This window comes from Pogoniulus pusillus, chromosome 16 (assembly GCF_015220805.1).
Source record: "Pogoniulus pusillus isolate bPogPus1 chromosome 16, bPogPus1.pri, whole genome shotgun sequence".
NCBI classification, from domain to species: Eukaryota; Metazoa; Chordata; class Aves; order Piciformes; family Lybiidae; genus Pogoniulus; species Pogoniulus pusillus.
This window is the reverse complement of record NC_087279.1, coordinates 12,239,083-12,255,638: the sequence shown is the minus strand read 5'-3', so window position 1 is coordinate 12,255,638 and position 16,556 is coordinate 12,239,083. Positions and strand designations below refer to the sequence as shown.

At 37.4% G+C, this 16,556-nt stretch overlaps 1 long non-coding RNA gene across 1 annotated transcript in view; it reads right to left on the bottom strand.

The window, feature by feature from the left end:
• Positions 1-9,677, bottom strand: part of LOC135182217 (uncharacterized) — a 33,465-nt gene extending 23,788 nt beyond the window's left edge. The window contains exons 1-2 of the long non-coding RNA XR_010305104.1: positions 9,556-9,677; positions 6,688-6,735 (exon numbers count right to left, since the gene is read on the bottom strand). This is a non-coding gene — a long non-coding RNA (uncharacterized LOC135182217). The remainder of the gene's footprint in view (positions 1-6,687; positions 6,736-9,555) is intronic.
• Positions 9,678-16,556: the final 6,879 nt, after the last annotated feature.

The window sequence follows — 16,556 nt, the reverse complement described above, 5'->3', positions numbered from 1 at the left end:
CTTTAATGACACATGAAAAGATAAGAATAGAAGAACTACATGAATCTATGACAGGGAACAAGCAGAAAGCCATTAAGCTTTTCAAAGCGCTCCTGAAAACTCACTCAAAAACGAAGAGATGTCATGTCCCTTGGTTATTCTGAGAAAGAAAAGGTATTTCACTTGTGCATCTCTTTGTATTCCACCTCTCTATTTTCTACTCAGGTAAGACTGCCTACACAAATGGTGAGGTAGCAACAGAATCATAGCAGAGATCATCCAGGCTCCACAGGAAACCAAAGTATAATACTAAGCAAAAACAGCAGCCAAAGTTCTGCACCCAGTACGTCTGGCTCAGCCCCACAGGAATAACAGCTTCAGCTCACACTCCAGATTCCTACCTTTGGACCAGGGAAATGCTCACGTTCTAAGGATCTGCACTGTCAGGCCAGCATGGGTATAATAGCCAAAAAGCACTGTCAGTACAGTTGTGGATATTGTCTACCTAGACTTCCAAAAAGCCTTTGACACTGTTTCCCATAGAATTCTCGTGGACAAACTGACTGCTTATGCCTTGGATGAACACAACTCTGCTGGATAAACTACTAGCTGGATGAAAGGGCCCAGGTCCACAGCCTCACCTGAACAGAAAGTGCTAAACTTTGCCAGGTCTCACATGTGAGACCTCTTCTTTGTGAAAGAAGATATTGCCAGAAGAGAATTGGATAAAAACCACTGGCTTGCTCCCCTATTCTGACTAGGCTCCATCTTACTCAGTGATAAACCAGCTCCTGTGACTTCGGTATTAAGGAAAGTTACCAACACTCAATAATTTCCTAATTCTTAGCTTTAAAGTGCCCCAAACTGAACATCTCAATATTTTTGTGGTCTGAGAAGCAAAAGGCATGCTTCCCTTTTATTTTGCTTTTACCTCTGTTGCTCTGGCTAATAATGTTGTTGAATGTGGTTAGTGACACTGGTGCTTTTCCTCAGAAAGCTGTAATTTAAAAATGCACTTATGCTTTTCATTTTCTTCCCTCTTCAAAGAATGGATTCCACAGAGAGCAGAAAGGAAAGCTCCTTTATTACTCAGGTTTAGGGCCGCAGTGACAAAAAGGAGAGCTTATGGCACTTGAGTAAAGCCATTCATTTCTCTGAAAGTTTGAAATTGGTCCTATCTTCCCTTTAGGGCAAGGGTAATTTCCATCCCTTTTTTACTGTACATACCACTTTTAGTACTTTTAATCATAATATGAACAGGGTAAGACTGAAAGCAGCTGCATGATCCTAAAACCTATTTCCACACAGCAATAAAGAGGACACCACAAATTTTAAAGATAATGGTAACACAGAAATAACACTTCTTGGATTCCTGAAATACAGGCCTTCAACAGAGATGACAGGGAAGTCTTTCTTTCACATGTTAAGCACATTTAGAGTTTCGAATGCTTTGTTTCAGCTACTGCAGAACACAAAAAAAAAAGGTGTAAGCAAGAGAGAAAATCTCCCACCCAGACCTAAGCTGTCAGAGTGGAAATGAAGAAAAGAAATGAAACAAAGAGATTCTGTGATAACATCGTATGACTCACGATCTTTTACAAACTGCCTTTAGAAACACTGCTGGGCAGGGTAAAGGCTCCCTTGTCCTTGTCTTTCTCTTTTCCATTTACACATCCCAAGATTTACTGTGAAAGGAAACACTGATACTTTCCTCCAAATCTTTAGGGAGAAACAGCTTCATGTTTTTGCAGCTGCAGTTGCCAGAACACTGTTCCCACCAGTCCCTTGGCTCTTTCCTCAAATGTCCCATAGTTTAGATTCCTTTAAGGATAACTGTCAAATCCTTGTATTAGTCCCCAGAATACAGAGACATTACCCCTGCCTTCAGAGACTTCAAATAGTTTTCCCATCTTGCAGTTGTTATAGCTTCTTGAAAGCAATATTGATAAAAAGAACCCAACACAGCACAGTAACCAAATCAAAAATATGATCTTTTTTCTTTTCCTCTCAGAATCCAGAAGCAGTCAAAGGTGTACAAAGTTATTCAAAGCTGCAGAGGGATGCGCATATCTTAGATTTGGAGGCTGTTCACATGGATCTGTGTTGGGGGCTTTTACAAATACTTCAGAACAAGGCTTAACACCCACAAAGAGAACATTTTCTTTTGTTCTCCTAGGCAATATTAAGCATGTTTATCTTGTCAGGGCTCACAGAACATCCTTGCAGTATTCACCCTGTAAGAAGATTGTAGCTCATTAAAGACAGCAATGAGACAGCCCTGTAGACCAGTTATCTCCCTGTGCCTTTTGCTTGACTCTGCCTGCAGGAGGAGTCAATCTAGTAAAAAGTTAAGAATATGAATAGAGGTGGGCTAAAGGGGAAGACTATTACAAGATGACAGTAAGATACATGTCTACATTTTTATTCTCCTTGTAGTTACTCCAAATGAATTAAAGAAAATAATAGAAGTATTATAAAAACCTCAGCTATAACACCTATGGAGGGCTACTCTGCACATTCGGTTAACCAGGTTTCCTCTGATCTATAATGCTGCCTTAACACTTTGCATCTGTAGGGACTCTCCAATATCTAAAAAGGACTCATCCATTGTAGTGACCTACATTCTACAAGCTTGTAAAAAGTAATCAGTGTTTTGAAGCAGTTAAGATCAAACACAATACACAGTGCAAAGAACAGCCATGTTCTTTATTACAGGTCTATTGTGTTGGAAATAAAAACAAGAGTTGGAATTGTTCTGCCTCCAGACTGCACCAAAGTTGTTTTGAAACTCTCACTGGCTAACATTTGTCTTAGAAGTAAAAATCTAAAATTCAAAGTTGCCTTGTTTGCCTGTGCAGCAGGCAACCTCTGGCAAGCTCAGAACAGGTGTCAGACACACTGCTTGTACTGACAGAGAACTTCTCTCACTGAGATGGTTTCACAGGTATCACAACCAAAATAGCACACTCTGTATTTATAGCCCCATGAAAGGTTTACTCACTGCGTGACGATGGACACACCCCTCCTTCAAGGGCTAAAAATATCAGACTGTTAAGGACTCCTGAACCAGGTTTGGTGAGTGATGTAGTACACCTAACCATCAGCAGAGATGTTTTATTAGCTCAAGGTTTCCATTCAGTTATTGATGCAGTGATATCTGAGTCCTCAACTACATGTCTAGTGATTACATAGTTGATCTGTACAACCCTTAACTCTAAACAACTCATCAACTCTTGTTGAGAGAGCAGTTGATAAAACAGTTTTCTTAGTCCCTCCCCAACACACAGCAGGGCACACAAAAGAAAGCAGGGGTAAGGTCACCCGAGTGCTTTGTATCACTTAATTCTAAGTATTTGTATATTTGTCCAACAAGAATGGCAGAAAAATGTCCTGGCTATCTCTTGTTTCAGATAAATAGCAGCAGCTTATAGACCAGGTAATATGTTCCACAATTAAGCTTTAATGGTAACAATTCCTAAATTTTACAAGGAATCATTTACCAAGTCAGTTTTGAACAGAATCAAAGGGCTATAAATAAAAAAATTAAATCACCACAGCCCAAAAAACCCACCTAGTGAAAACTCTCAACTATTTTTAAGCTTTTTCATAAAACTTATGTGGAACTTCAACTTGTTGACGACAGACTGCAGTAATCCGGGCTTTCCACTGTTCTTTGCAAGGGTACACCAAGATGAGCTCTCCAATCAGTCACAGCTGGTGCATTTGCAAATGAACAGCCAACACACATATGAAGCAAACAGTTCTATTTAATCCCTGCATAATATCTATTTCCTTCTTTGTCAGTGGAAAACACAGAACAGATCTTGGCTTTCATAAAAATTTATGCACCATGTCTAGAAATCCTGGTGGGATTGAATGTTCCACTGTTCAGCTGCAATTAACTGTGATTTCAACTGCCTCAAATAATCTTGAGAATAAGTGCCTTGCATCCTGTTGCAATTGCTTCTCCTCCTGTTTATGTACCAATGGAGAGAGCATGTTTGAGCACAGCATGGGGAGAAGCAAGAAAGAAAAACTACCAAGCAAACTACAAAAAAGAAAGCACAGACTCATCACTTATTTCCCTGGAATATTCACATTTTTTTGTCACGCTCTAGAAAAAGAAATATGAAGTAGAACTGAAGGCATAAGTCTGTAACTTGTAGCAGTAGTGTTAGCAAAAAATTACTTATTTGTAGTCATCTCTATTTACCAAACCACTTCTTCCACACAGTGGTACCATAGAAGAGTTTTACACCAGACAGTGGAAAGAAAAAGTGTATAATGTAACTAAAAATTGTCTCAAAGCATCTCAATTGTTTCCCTGGGCACTGCTTTCTAAGTAGCTTTACAGGACCCTCCAAGATAAAGTGGTCTGTGTTTAACTTCTGTTGTACAAGAAGAAAGTCGGATAGACTGACAGCAAACCAGAGAAGTACATCATTACTATCTTAAATAATTTTTCTGACAAGTCACCTGAAGTTAAAAGAAAAACAGAATATGAATATAAATGGTGTAAACCTCCTCTGTTCTAGGGATATGTTCTGATTTTGTTCCTTAATGGCCAAACTGCTTAACTCTACATAATTGTAATTTTACTGCTGGCAGCAGAATGTGGCCTTGCTTATAAAGAAGGCTTCAGAACCCACCTTCAGGGATTTCTTTTCATGATCTATCTCACTAGAAGGTGGTTGCACTGAATTTGCAACTGTCCACAAAGGTCTAGACAATGAAGATGTAATTTTGAATCCCTTTCTAATATACATATATCAATACATTTTTATAAAAGTGAGTTTCATTTTTGTTACCAAATGTTTTCTGCCACTTGAATTTGGTCTATACCTTTTATTATAGACTGCCTGATTTAAAAAAATTAATTTTTATTCAATAAATAAGTCTCTCAAGTTTGCTACACATTGGTCCACTCAGAATAGTGTCAAAAGGGCAAAGACTTAAAGAATCTTTTCCCACAAGGTGTGTCCCTTCCCGGGCTGTCATCCTACATATGCATGAGAAACACCCACTGACCACAGAACAGAATAGCTTAAGGGACAAAGGTGACAGCTGTACAAACATATTGTTAATGCCAGGTTTATCCAGGACAGTAACATCCCTGGTTTTAAACCTCCTCAAGTCTCCCCCCCTGTTTCCAAGAAAAAATGAAGGCAGAGAGCTCCAATATCTGACTTCACAGAAAAGCCAAACATCTTGCAAAGTAAAGAAGTCGGATTTTGCCTGTGGCAAATTTTCCAGAACCTCTTGACACTGCTTAGAATGTTGGGTTTGTTTTCTGTGTTTCTACCTCTTGGCTCTTGCTTGCAAATACTTGGGCAGATCTCAGTTTTAGCATTCAAATTACAAAGTATCCATGGCGTGTTTGACACAGGTCCAGGACAGCAATGTCACGCAGGCTTCCCTGTGCTGCATGAGGGCACTGGCACCAGCATCTGCCAGGACACAGCTCGCAGCTGCTCTCCAACAGTGAAAAGCAGAAAGATGTAACTCAGAGGGGTGAAGCTTTGTCTCTGGTGTATGTGAATAAACAAATTCATTAAATAAATTAAAGCAGAAGGAAGTAATATAGTGTAGAAATGGGAACTACCTTCAGTGTCTGGCAATAATAAAGAAATAGATGATGAATTAAAGTCAAGTAAGGCCAATAAAGGCCCTGTCTTGCTTAGGTACTTACTAACCAGTGATGTGTGTTAACATTTGGCCTACATCAAGATTAATTTGGAAACCAATTGCTTAACAGGTTTGGCAAGTAACAAAAAGGACTTTTTAGCCATCTGAACACAAACCATCCTAGTCCTTTATTTCTCTCACCTTAAAAGACCTTCAGGCTGTCTGTAAACTAGAATATAGAAAAAATTAGAGTAAAAAGTTCTGCTGCCTTCCACTAAAGGTCCAGAATAAGTCATGAATATGCAGCCAGTTTTATAACTGAGGTTGACACAAATGACAAGTACATAGAGCACGAGACTTTGACTCTCTGAATCTACTCTAGGTTTTCCTGGCAATGTTTTAAGCACAGCAAGTAATTACGTATAACACTTAAAGATATAATTAAAAAAATTAAAATCAAGTAGATCTGAACAGAAAACAAATAAAACAGCAGAGATGGCCAGAGATTCCTCAATAAAATGCTGAATAAAACCTCTAACAATGTGGAAAAAACTTTTACTTAAAGCCAGCACTAGTACCACTTTGCTGACCACTAGTGAGTATCACTGAGGTATATCCTGAGATGTCACAACAGCTTGAGTCAGCCAGCAGCAGTGTCAGACGAACACAGAATTGCATATGAGGTGAAAGGGAAGCACGGGCCAAAAGGAGGACTCCTACAGAAACCTACAAAGTTTCCATCAAAGAACCACTGGAGCTCTGACAGGTCCTCAGTCTCTATGGCCAGACCCACACGTGCAGCAGCAACTGCTGCCTAAACAGCATGAGCAGTGGCTTCCACATTTTATTCTTCAACTTAGATAAGGTCTCTGAATATTCCTCATTTACTAATCAATCCAGACACACTATTTCTCAGGTGAGAGGAAGCTTTAAGACTTGCAAAGCATAACATTTAGCAAATTCTGGATTTCTTAGCTGAAAGTATAAACAAAAAAGCATCAGTTGACCTGATACTAACAGGTATTTCCCTGTAACGGTCATATTGCTTGCACTGCACCTGAGTCAGAGTATGGAATCCCTTACCAGAAGAATCAGTTCACCAGTAGGAGTATCCACATGAAACCAGGAACACTAAAAAAAAAAAAAAAAGAGGGGAAAAAGAAAATGAAACCCAAGAATTACACCTGAGTCAGCATCACCAGCCAGACTGAATCACTTTCAGACAAACAGGGAAGTTGAGAAACTCTGTATGACAGGTATTTTGTTCAGGAAGTTCCTCTTTCACATGACTTGAAATATTTTCAATTCATTTTTGTGGCAGAAACTGGTTAAAGGTACACTGGTGAAAAACTAAATATTCGTCCATGTTAGGTATTACATTAGTAGTAAATGACAACGTGCTCTGGACCCAGTCTCTTGGCTATTGACATATGTAGTGACACAAACACTTTGATAATTGTTTGTTTTTCACAGAAGTATTATTTGCTTGTTCAGATTAAAGGCTCGAGTTTTTGCAAAACAAAATGACCTCTCTTTCTTCGTGAAGAACAGATTTAAATGCAGGTAGTGTAAATCTAACTACTCGAGGTGTATTGACTTGCACTTTCAAAGGTGAACAAAATGGGTGGCTGTTTCAGTACTGGTGTGGAGGAAAGCACAGGGCCTATAGAGCAGACAAAACAGTATTGCACAAGTACTGAATATGGAACCAGAATCATCCACCCTGGGAAACGACAAGAAAATCAACGTAGTAACATCACATAGCTAGCTGTGATATATTTTGGCTGTATAACCTGCATTATAGTTTAGACTATTCTTTACTGTGAAAGCATCAGAATATTCTAATCCTAACTGCCATAATTATGGCTATATTTATTAGTCTTTTCTTTAGATTATCTTCATGCTGGTCCTCTGCAGGCTAGACCAGCTACAACACATGCTAAACCTAAAGATTTTCCTCACTTTTCAACTCACCAGATCATCCACTTGGCAGAGCACTTGACCTCTCTATAGCCATAGTGGTTTTTAAAAGGAAGTTACTCTGTAGCACTGAAATCAAAAGATGGAACTGTCACTAACAGCACACAAAGTCCTCTGCCACCTTCAGCTCCTTAACTCTACAGCTTACACCTACAGGGCTCTAGTTCTACACATTAGGAAGACTCCATTGGGTCATGAAATTTTGCTACTGGGTTTTAATGGCAATTAATTTTGAATGTTACTGAGGTAGTTTAATCAAAATTAATTAATCAAACACCCTCTGAAAAAATATGTCCATGCACAGGCACAGAAGACAATATAAAGCTCTCATGGCAATTAGACAGGATAAGTATAGTAATTAATTTTAACCTGAAATTCATAAAACACTCTTACCAAGCCTAAATACTCAAGGGAAGAATAACCAATTTCCCTACTGACTTCTGCTTCAATAGGATATTGAAACCAGATGAAAACATTGAGTTTTATAATCACTAACCTAGTCAAATGTTTCTGGCAGAGTCTGTAGCAAGTGAAGGATTATAAAAAGAATATTTTAGTGTTATTTGAAGTGTATAAGTAAGAAGAAATTAGATTTTTAGTGACTCATTTTAGATACTTAGGTATCATTAAATTTTGTCTAGGCAATACTAAGGAGAAAGAAAGCTTTTGTTATTCTAAATCTTTGTCCCTTGAATGGAAGTTTGGGAAATAATCATTCACACTCAGTTTATTCTTGAAGAATTCTAGAGCTGGCACTTCTCCTGCTAAGGAGCCTGAAGTAAGCAAACGGATAGATCACATGTGAAGAAAAAAGTGGCAATGCCTAATTCATTTTAAAAGCTTTCTCGTGTTTAAAAAATCATCAGGCTGCATCCATAGCATCCAGGTCTGTGCTGTTACAGCAAGATATTCTGGGTTTTACAAGTTTTTTCCCCAGAAAGAAACCATTCCCGTGCCTGGAGGAAATCAAATCTCCAGCCAGCAAAATCCATTAAAGGAGGACCATAAAGACAGTTGCAGATAATTTTATCTTGAGCTGAATTTTCTCTCTTCTAATGTGTAGATTCATCCCAAATCTCTCCTTACACCCTTATTAAGATACCAATATTGACTCTACTCCTCACTTGCCTCCCTCACCCATTACACTCACCCATATATTCCCTTATCAAAGGGCATTTTCCTCTTCTCATGAATGAGTCTCTCATAAATAAATTTACAACTCAAATTGAAGAAGCTATAATATCAACATGACCACTCCAAGCTATTCATTATCCTGGTCGCTCAGCTGGATATTCTACTCTCCTCCACTCTTACTGTTGTCACATCTCCTCATATAATGGATTTTATGAATTTACACATGGTTGGGTAAAAAAGGCATCCTTCAGGCAGTCACAGTAAACAACTAGAGCAACTTCATATTTTTACCTTCCACAAAAAGCATGTGTCAAAACTTAGGTGACTTTTAGGTGCCAAATTTACAGAACTGTCTAAGAATGTCAGTTATCACTGAGAAGTTTCTAGATACCATACACACAGCATAAAAGCATAAATCTGACCAAAACACATTCCAAAGGTTCAGAAAAGAAAGAAATCCCTGCTTTTCGTATTTTGTACATTTTTTTTTTAAAGTCCTTAAAGTCCTGATTTCTAATAATTTGAACAGTGAAATTAGCAGCTGTGATGCTGTGTCTGGTTCTGGTTGACATCTGGCAAAAACTGTGATAGCAAATACCATAGGGAAGAATCGTGTAACACTTTTCTCCACACATCTATAAAGGCTCACTAGCTCTGACTTGAAGTAACATCTTGATTTCTTCCTTCCCTTTGCTATTTCAAATGTATCACTTTTGCTTATAGTAAAACATAAACAGAAAATAAAAAGGTCCACATGAGCAGTTAGGGAGCCCAGTGTACTTTGCAAAGAACATAATAAGACTAGAAAAATAGAAGCATTGCTTGTTAAACAGTCACCTTGCTTCCTATTTATGAGGTTTGGAATTTACTTGAACTGTTCAGGAAAGCTTCTTACAGAACAGCAGCTGATCACAAGTGGAAGACCACAAGAAGGATCAGTGAACTCCCTTCAACTCTTGTGTACACTGTCAAGAGAAGAGAGTAATGTTTAAACTACTACTGCATACTCCAGAAAATATATTATTGCCTTCTCCAAAGTCTTATTCAACAATCAAGAAAAAAACATCAGTGACAGACAGAATCACAGAAATCTTGGAAAGAGAACAGGACAAGGAAACAAACCATAGTAATACAAAAGAATTTTCACATTTAAATGAGATTCAACTTCCTGATTCCTCAAGATAGCCATCTCATGAGAACAGCTGATCTCAAGACATCTAATTACTCCGAGGTGCTTTAAGTGGGGCATAAATACAGATCCTTCTATTACACTGTTACTGCCAAAGACAAGTTTTATTATGTTCTACTTCCCTGCAGCTATGTTTGCAACAACTATGAGACAGCTTTCCCTGGAGGGAAAACAACAGAACTGTAAGCCTGAATCATTCTGTGAGACAAAGATTAGAAGCTTCTACTTCATGATGAAAATCATTCTGATTTTGCAACTGATGATTTGTAGAGTTACAAGTCAAATGATTAAACCTGACGCACTGGACAATGGGATCTTGACAAGAAAAACAAGCTTCTACAGCTGTGGGAGTATTTCCACTGTATTTCCATTTGACTTCAAATTTCCTTGTGGATAGAAGTACTAAATTAATTTTAATACATGCCTGAGCACTGTCTTAATTTTCTGCAGAGCGCCTCATTTCAGATGTTTCACTTGAAATGCAAGTAAACAACAAGAAAAGATCACCAACACGTGACCTTTCGTCTAAAGATGCTGTTTGTCTTCACTACATACTGCATTCCTTCATATCCCCTGGGGATTACTTACATGAATGACTTGGCATCTCAAGTTCCTTACTTACACTTCGCATGTGTGATCTAACAAAATACCAGACCTTCATAAATTACTCTATATTTCAACATTTGGGATTAAATTTTCAGCAGTACTGGACATTGAGACAATTCACTGTTCTCCACTCTAATTGCTCTTTATCACTAGTTTCCTCTGTGAAGAATGCTTTTGTTCCTTGCTGAAGAACCCAGAACACGAATTCTGAGCGCTCTGCATTGTTGTTCAAAACAGCGTTTAAGGATACTGACAAAATAGCAAGATTTCTTCCTTAAAGGTGTGCTTCTCATACCCTGCTCCCTATCTTCTAGCTCTTGGATTCAACGTCTGTATTACAGGACCCCACTTCACTCTAGCTGAAATTCATCAGAACTTGTTTTGGGACATAGTATTCTGAACAGAGTTTGACATTACCAAGGTTAAGTGACAGATCATATGATAGTAACAAGCAGAGTGCAAAGCCTCAAGGGAGTGCAGAGCCATCATCCACTCCAGTCTTGCACTCCAACAGATTTCACTAATAAAATATATAATCCTTACAGAAAAGTATATATACTTGTTTTAGTGAAAATGTAATGACAAAACATTAAATCACTTTATGCTATATATAAAAAGACCTCCACATGTAGCAGGCTATTCTGAAATGCAAGTTTATCAGCAACCAGATATAGCATGTTTTGCAACTCTGGGCTCAATGGATGAACACTTCAGAACAGCAGCAGCTCAGAACAGCAGCAGCTCAGAACTTAGGCAATTTCAGCTATTGCAGATCCAGGTGTGGTTTCTTTATCTTTGCAGTTCATTCTACTTGCCCTGAAGCTGAACTTAATCTACTAATACATAACAGTAAAGAAAGATTTCCTCTTGAGACAGCAGTGCTCTCAAAACAATATGTAACTGGTATTCATTTCATCTTACAGAGAAAGCAAAAGAGCATGTAACAGCTCTTCTGGTCCCCAGATACCTTATCCTCTAAAACATATTCCATTTTATTTGGCTCACAGAAGCAGTTTCTCCCAAATCAGGCACAATATTGGTGCAACCAACGTTTCCTCATCTGCAACCTGAACTAGATCCTCAAAGACCAGCATAATTGTTCTTTTAAATACATTCTGAAGTAGCAATAATTTCTACAAGATGATGTAGAAACATGGTATGTAGACATATGAAACCAGAACCAAAGCACCAATTAAACCGCTACTTTATCAAGTTAATTAACAGAATCTTAATAATCTACCAAAATCAGTCTCTTGAACTTTTCTGGCTCTAAGTCAGAATGGTTAGAAACAACACACATCTAGACCTATTTATCTTAGACACTGGAGAAAATGCTGTTAAATAATCTTTTAAATATCACTTTAATGTAGAAGTTTGGGGGTTAAGACGCAGGTGTATTAGCTGGCCACAACCAGTCCAAGTAGGCAACAGTACAAGCCACTTCTCTCAACATTTTAGCTACACCATTGTGTTCATACTAACATTATGCTCTGTGATATATGTGCACTAATAAATGCTTAGATTCAAACATCAGCACCTTGCCAAACTAGACCACTTCCTCATTACTATAGTAACAGCATATTTGACTAGAGAGTTACGAAAAGATGAGCTCAATCTTTCAATCTATTCTGTGGGACAACTAAGAAGCTTCTTTCTACCAGCTTATGCTGGAAATAATGAAATTACCTGATACACATGTTAACTGGCACCATAAGGCAATGTGGCACCCAATCCAGAGCTGCACTGAACCTCAGGTAGGTAACTTCTGTATCCTCTGGATCACAGAGAAACATTCATTAGCTTACAGAGCAAAACCTCAAACTGGGGAGATGATATACAGTTTTATATACACACTCTGAAAGTAACAACCACCATTAAGACATTTCATGCGTATCTGGAAATAGGACAAGATTTTCTTCAGACTGGGATGCCTCTGTGCTGTGGTATAAGGAGTTCTCAATCCCCACAATTTGAAGCTTGTACAAAAAGTAAATTTATCAATCTACATTAGCTTCTCTTCCCAATAATACTGTACTGGAGATGTCAATAAAAATCTAAATACCTGTATTAATGTCTACACCATGTATTTCAGTATCATTGATTTACCAAGCATCTCAGAAACATTTACCTGCTACTGACATAAGCCCCTGCAGTATTTTCAGGATCTCAACAACAGCTTTGCACCCACATCAAAACAAGAACAGCAAAATTATCTGGAAAGACTCTTTGTCAATCACAGCACAAATTAAAAAGTAAAATTATAATTGCACCCTGTCAAAGGAAAAAAAGTTCTAGCTGAGAGATTCTTTTAGTGTTTTGTTGTTTGGGGTTTTTTTTCTGTGTTTTTATGTTCTTGCAATATCTTCGATTGATTATATTTGTAGTTTCTTTTAATGAAGCCATAAAGAAGAAAATAGAGTACATTTCCTGGCAACAAATCCCTACCTGGCAGGACTCTATTTACTGAGGAGTTTTTTAATTGCTGTAACTAAAACATACAATGCATTTTGTCAAAAACAAAACACTACTGGCATTAAAGAGAAAATTAAATTTAAATACTCCTAATGCCCAAAGAAGTGTCCCCCAATCTCCAGAAACAATTAATGAATAAGAACAGTCAGACTGACCTCAGTCCAACATTTCGGTCCATCTTATAGTCATCAGTAGTTAATTTTTCTCAAGAAAAAGAAATCTGAATCAGATTTTTCTCCCTTTCTTCTCAATACTACTAAAAACGCATTTCTAGGCCAACTGTATGACTTTTTAGAGCTCATTAAGCAAGACATGTATATATTAAAAAAATTTGTGAAAAGACTTTAAGCTGTGAAAGATTTCTCTCCTTATCCACTAATTGAAACAATTTGGATTTTTTTAATATATAATGAAGTGGATGAGGCCATCCTAGAAATACTGTCCTCATTTTTCCTTTCTTTTTTTTTTTATTGCTCAACATAACAAAACAGAGTTCTGCTTTTCTGCCACTTTATGTCACTAGAAAAATAATCTACCTCAATAAAAAAATCCACCTCTTTCACTCTTTCAGAGTGCAACTGGTTTCTGTTGACAAACCATATGCTGAAATACAAATTAATTGCTAACACATTAAATTGTGTTACACTGATCAAGAAAATGCCATCATCTAAAACTATTTCACATAGTAAAAAGGCAAATAAGAATGCTTAAATGAGCAGCTATTAGACAAGAGGCGAAACAGAAATTCAATGTACATAGACCACAACATACACCAGAACTACTATAAGATAGGTAGATGGTGATTTATTCACAGACTTAGCCCCCGTGCTTCACAATAAGATGTCAGGGTTTTATTCCTTGCCATTTGCTGCATATTGTTCATCTTGTGAATTACTGTGCATTAAAGTAGGTGAAATACATCGTTCCAGGGGAATTCCATTATAACTTATCATAAATGAATCTTACCACCTACTATACCATCAAGTTCCTGTTGCGCCTACAGATTAGTTCACTCCAAGTATTTAACTCATTTCTACTAAAGCATTTGAACTCTGAAATGGAACAATTTTTAAGCTTGAGAAACACCTACAAGGAATCTCACTTCAGAAGAATCAGTCACATTCTTGCATTTTTAGTTCCTAATGACTGTAGTCACATGCTGCTATTTTTATTAGGATATTTTGTAAGTTACTAATTATTTGTCTGCCTTTCTTGATTAAGTAAGCATTCAAATCACAGCTTTAAGAAAAATATTATTTAAGCATCACTGTATTCAAATATTTGAGGAACAACTTGCATAAATAATATATTCAAATAACGTGTCTCAGAGCAAAGAATTTTTTCTCTGAATATCTTGACATTTCATCTTCTTTTATGGTAAAGAAGCAAAAAACCCCAAAAACAACCAACAAGTGATAATTTGCATTTACTGATTAAAAATAAATTCACTTAGACCTTACTAGAGAGCACTCAGGATGGATTCTCTCAACTAGTTCAAAACAGTCCTCTTGTTTTAGCACAAGTACAGATCTTCACTGTGTGCATATTAATATAGCTTTGAAAAGAATAAAAGCCATCCTCAGCAGACTTCATTTCTCCTGAAATGTGTTTAGCTGAGTTTAAAGTAATGCAGTGTGAAAAGGAGCCACACAAGCCGCCTGCCACACCACTGCAGCAATATTCATTAGCCCTAGAGGAACTACACACCACTTCAGTATCAAGAGCTAGAATCACAGAAAATGAAATCATTTTGCACCAGGGGAGGTTTAGGTTGGATATTAAGAAAAACTTCTTGACTGCAAGAGTGGTCAGACCAGGATGGTGCTAGAGTCACTGTCCCTGAAGGACTAAAAAAACCACATAGACTTGGTATTTTAGGACACGGTTTAGTGGTTGTGTCACGTCAATGGTTGGACTTGATCTACAGATCTTTTCCAACCAAAACAGTTCTGTCATTCTATGTCTAGCAGTAATCTAATTTGACAGAACCATCTCTTTTAAGCCATCTGCAAATGTCTGTCTTGTGACCATTTGTCACAAAAGGAGCTGGGCTAAAACTAAATGTGTATTGTATATTAAGAAGTATCTGTGAAAGAAGTTGCAAAGAGGAACAAAGTAAAAGGAAAATACAAGGAAGAGAGCAGAGGAACACAGAAGCATACAAACAATAACAACATAAGGAATATCAATCAGAAGGATATTCTCAAGAGGACAAAATCTGTAGGGAAAGCCTCAGAGAAGAAAGACACAGATCCAAGCTGGAACATTTGGACCCATGTGCAAATGAAGCTAGCTGAAAGCACGTGGCCAAATCATGCAGTCATTCTGGTTGGAAAAGCCTTTAAGATCATCAAGTCCAACCATTATATGCAACAGTTTTGAGAGCAGGTCAAGTACTCTGAAATGTCACATTTACCTGATCATCCTCGGAAGGACAATGAATATGGCAACTACCTATAAACAACTTCCTAGAACATTTTCTTCTATAATCTAGATGCAAACTGGTGAGTCAATGATTTTTAAAAAAATAATAATCCTACTTTATTATAAACTTTCAAAAAATATACAGCAGGACAATATTATAGATTGACTATCTAATATCTCCCCATTTATGAAAAGTGATCCCACTTAAACCTGAAAGGAAATTACTAAATTACATTATCTCCTTGCAATTTAGTGGGGTGTTTTGTTGGTTTTCTGGATTTTTGTTTGTTTGGTTTTCCTCCCCAGATTGATAAAGGCTACAAGAGTACATGTAGATTTTGATCTGCATACACACGGGTATGACTCAGGCACACCACCAATTTAATTTGTTCTTTTTCTCTTATTGCTTCTTCTGTAATGTGTATTCATCTACATTTAAAACAACGAATATGAAGCTGACAGTCAATTTGAGTTCACCTCACTGCTTTAAAATATCCACTCCTGAGGAGGATGATACAAAGTCAATAACAGAGAACAAACAACAGCTCTGGAGTCCTTTGATTGCTGCAAAGCTGTCCTGAACCTACACTTTTTCCTATGAATGTGAGCAGGAAAAACCCATATTTAACTAACTGAGGAATAGCTTCCTCTTTTCTACTCTGGGCCTATCTGAAAATAGGAAGTTTGGATAAACATAAGGGAATTATTATTTCTCTTCTCACCTCTCCCCCCTCCAAAAGGTTTAAGTTACTGGCACACTCTGTATAAGCAGGTAATAAAAGCTTCCCTTCAGTTTTGAACTCATATGTAGTATATTTAATTTTCTATAACCAACAGTAAAGAAATGCTGAGGAAAAAAATTGCAGGAGTTTCAGGAATGTGTTTGGAGGCAAAGTAAAAATAGTTGTAAATAGGGCAAACCTGTCCCTCTAAAAGTTTTGTTCTTGTCTTCAAGTGAATGAAAACCACTGGAGGAAGGAGAATAGCATCTATTTGTCCTTAGCAATACATTAACGTTTACTTTATTGACAGCAGGAGAAAATGGCTAGTTTATATTTGAACATCTGAATCATTCTCCCATTTACCTTTCTGTTATAAAAACACAGACACCTTTTTAACCATGAGACTAGCAGGGAATGAATCATTT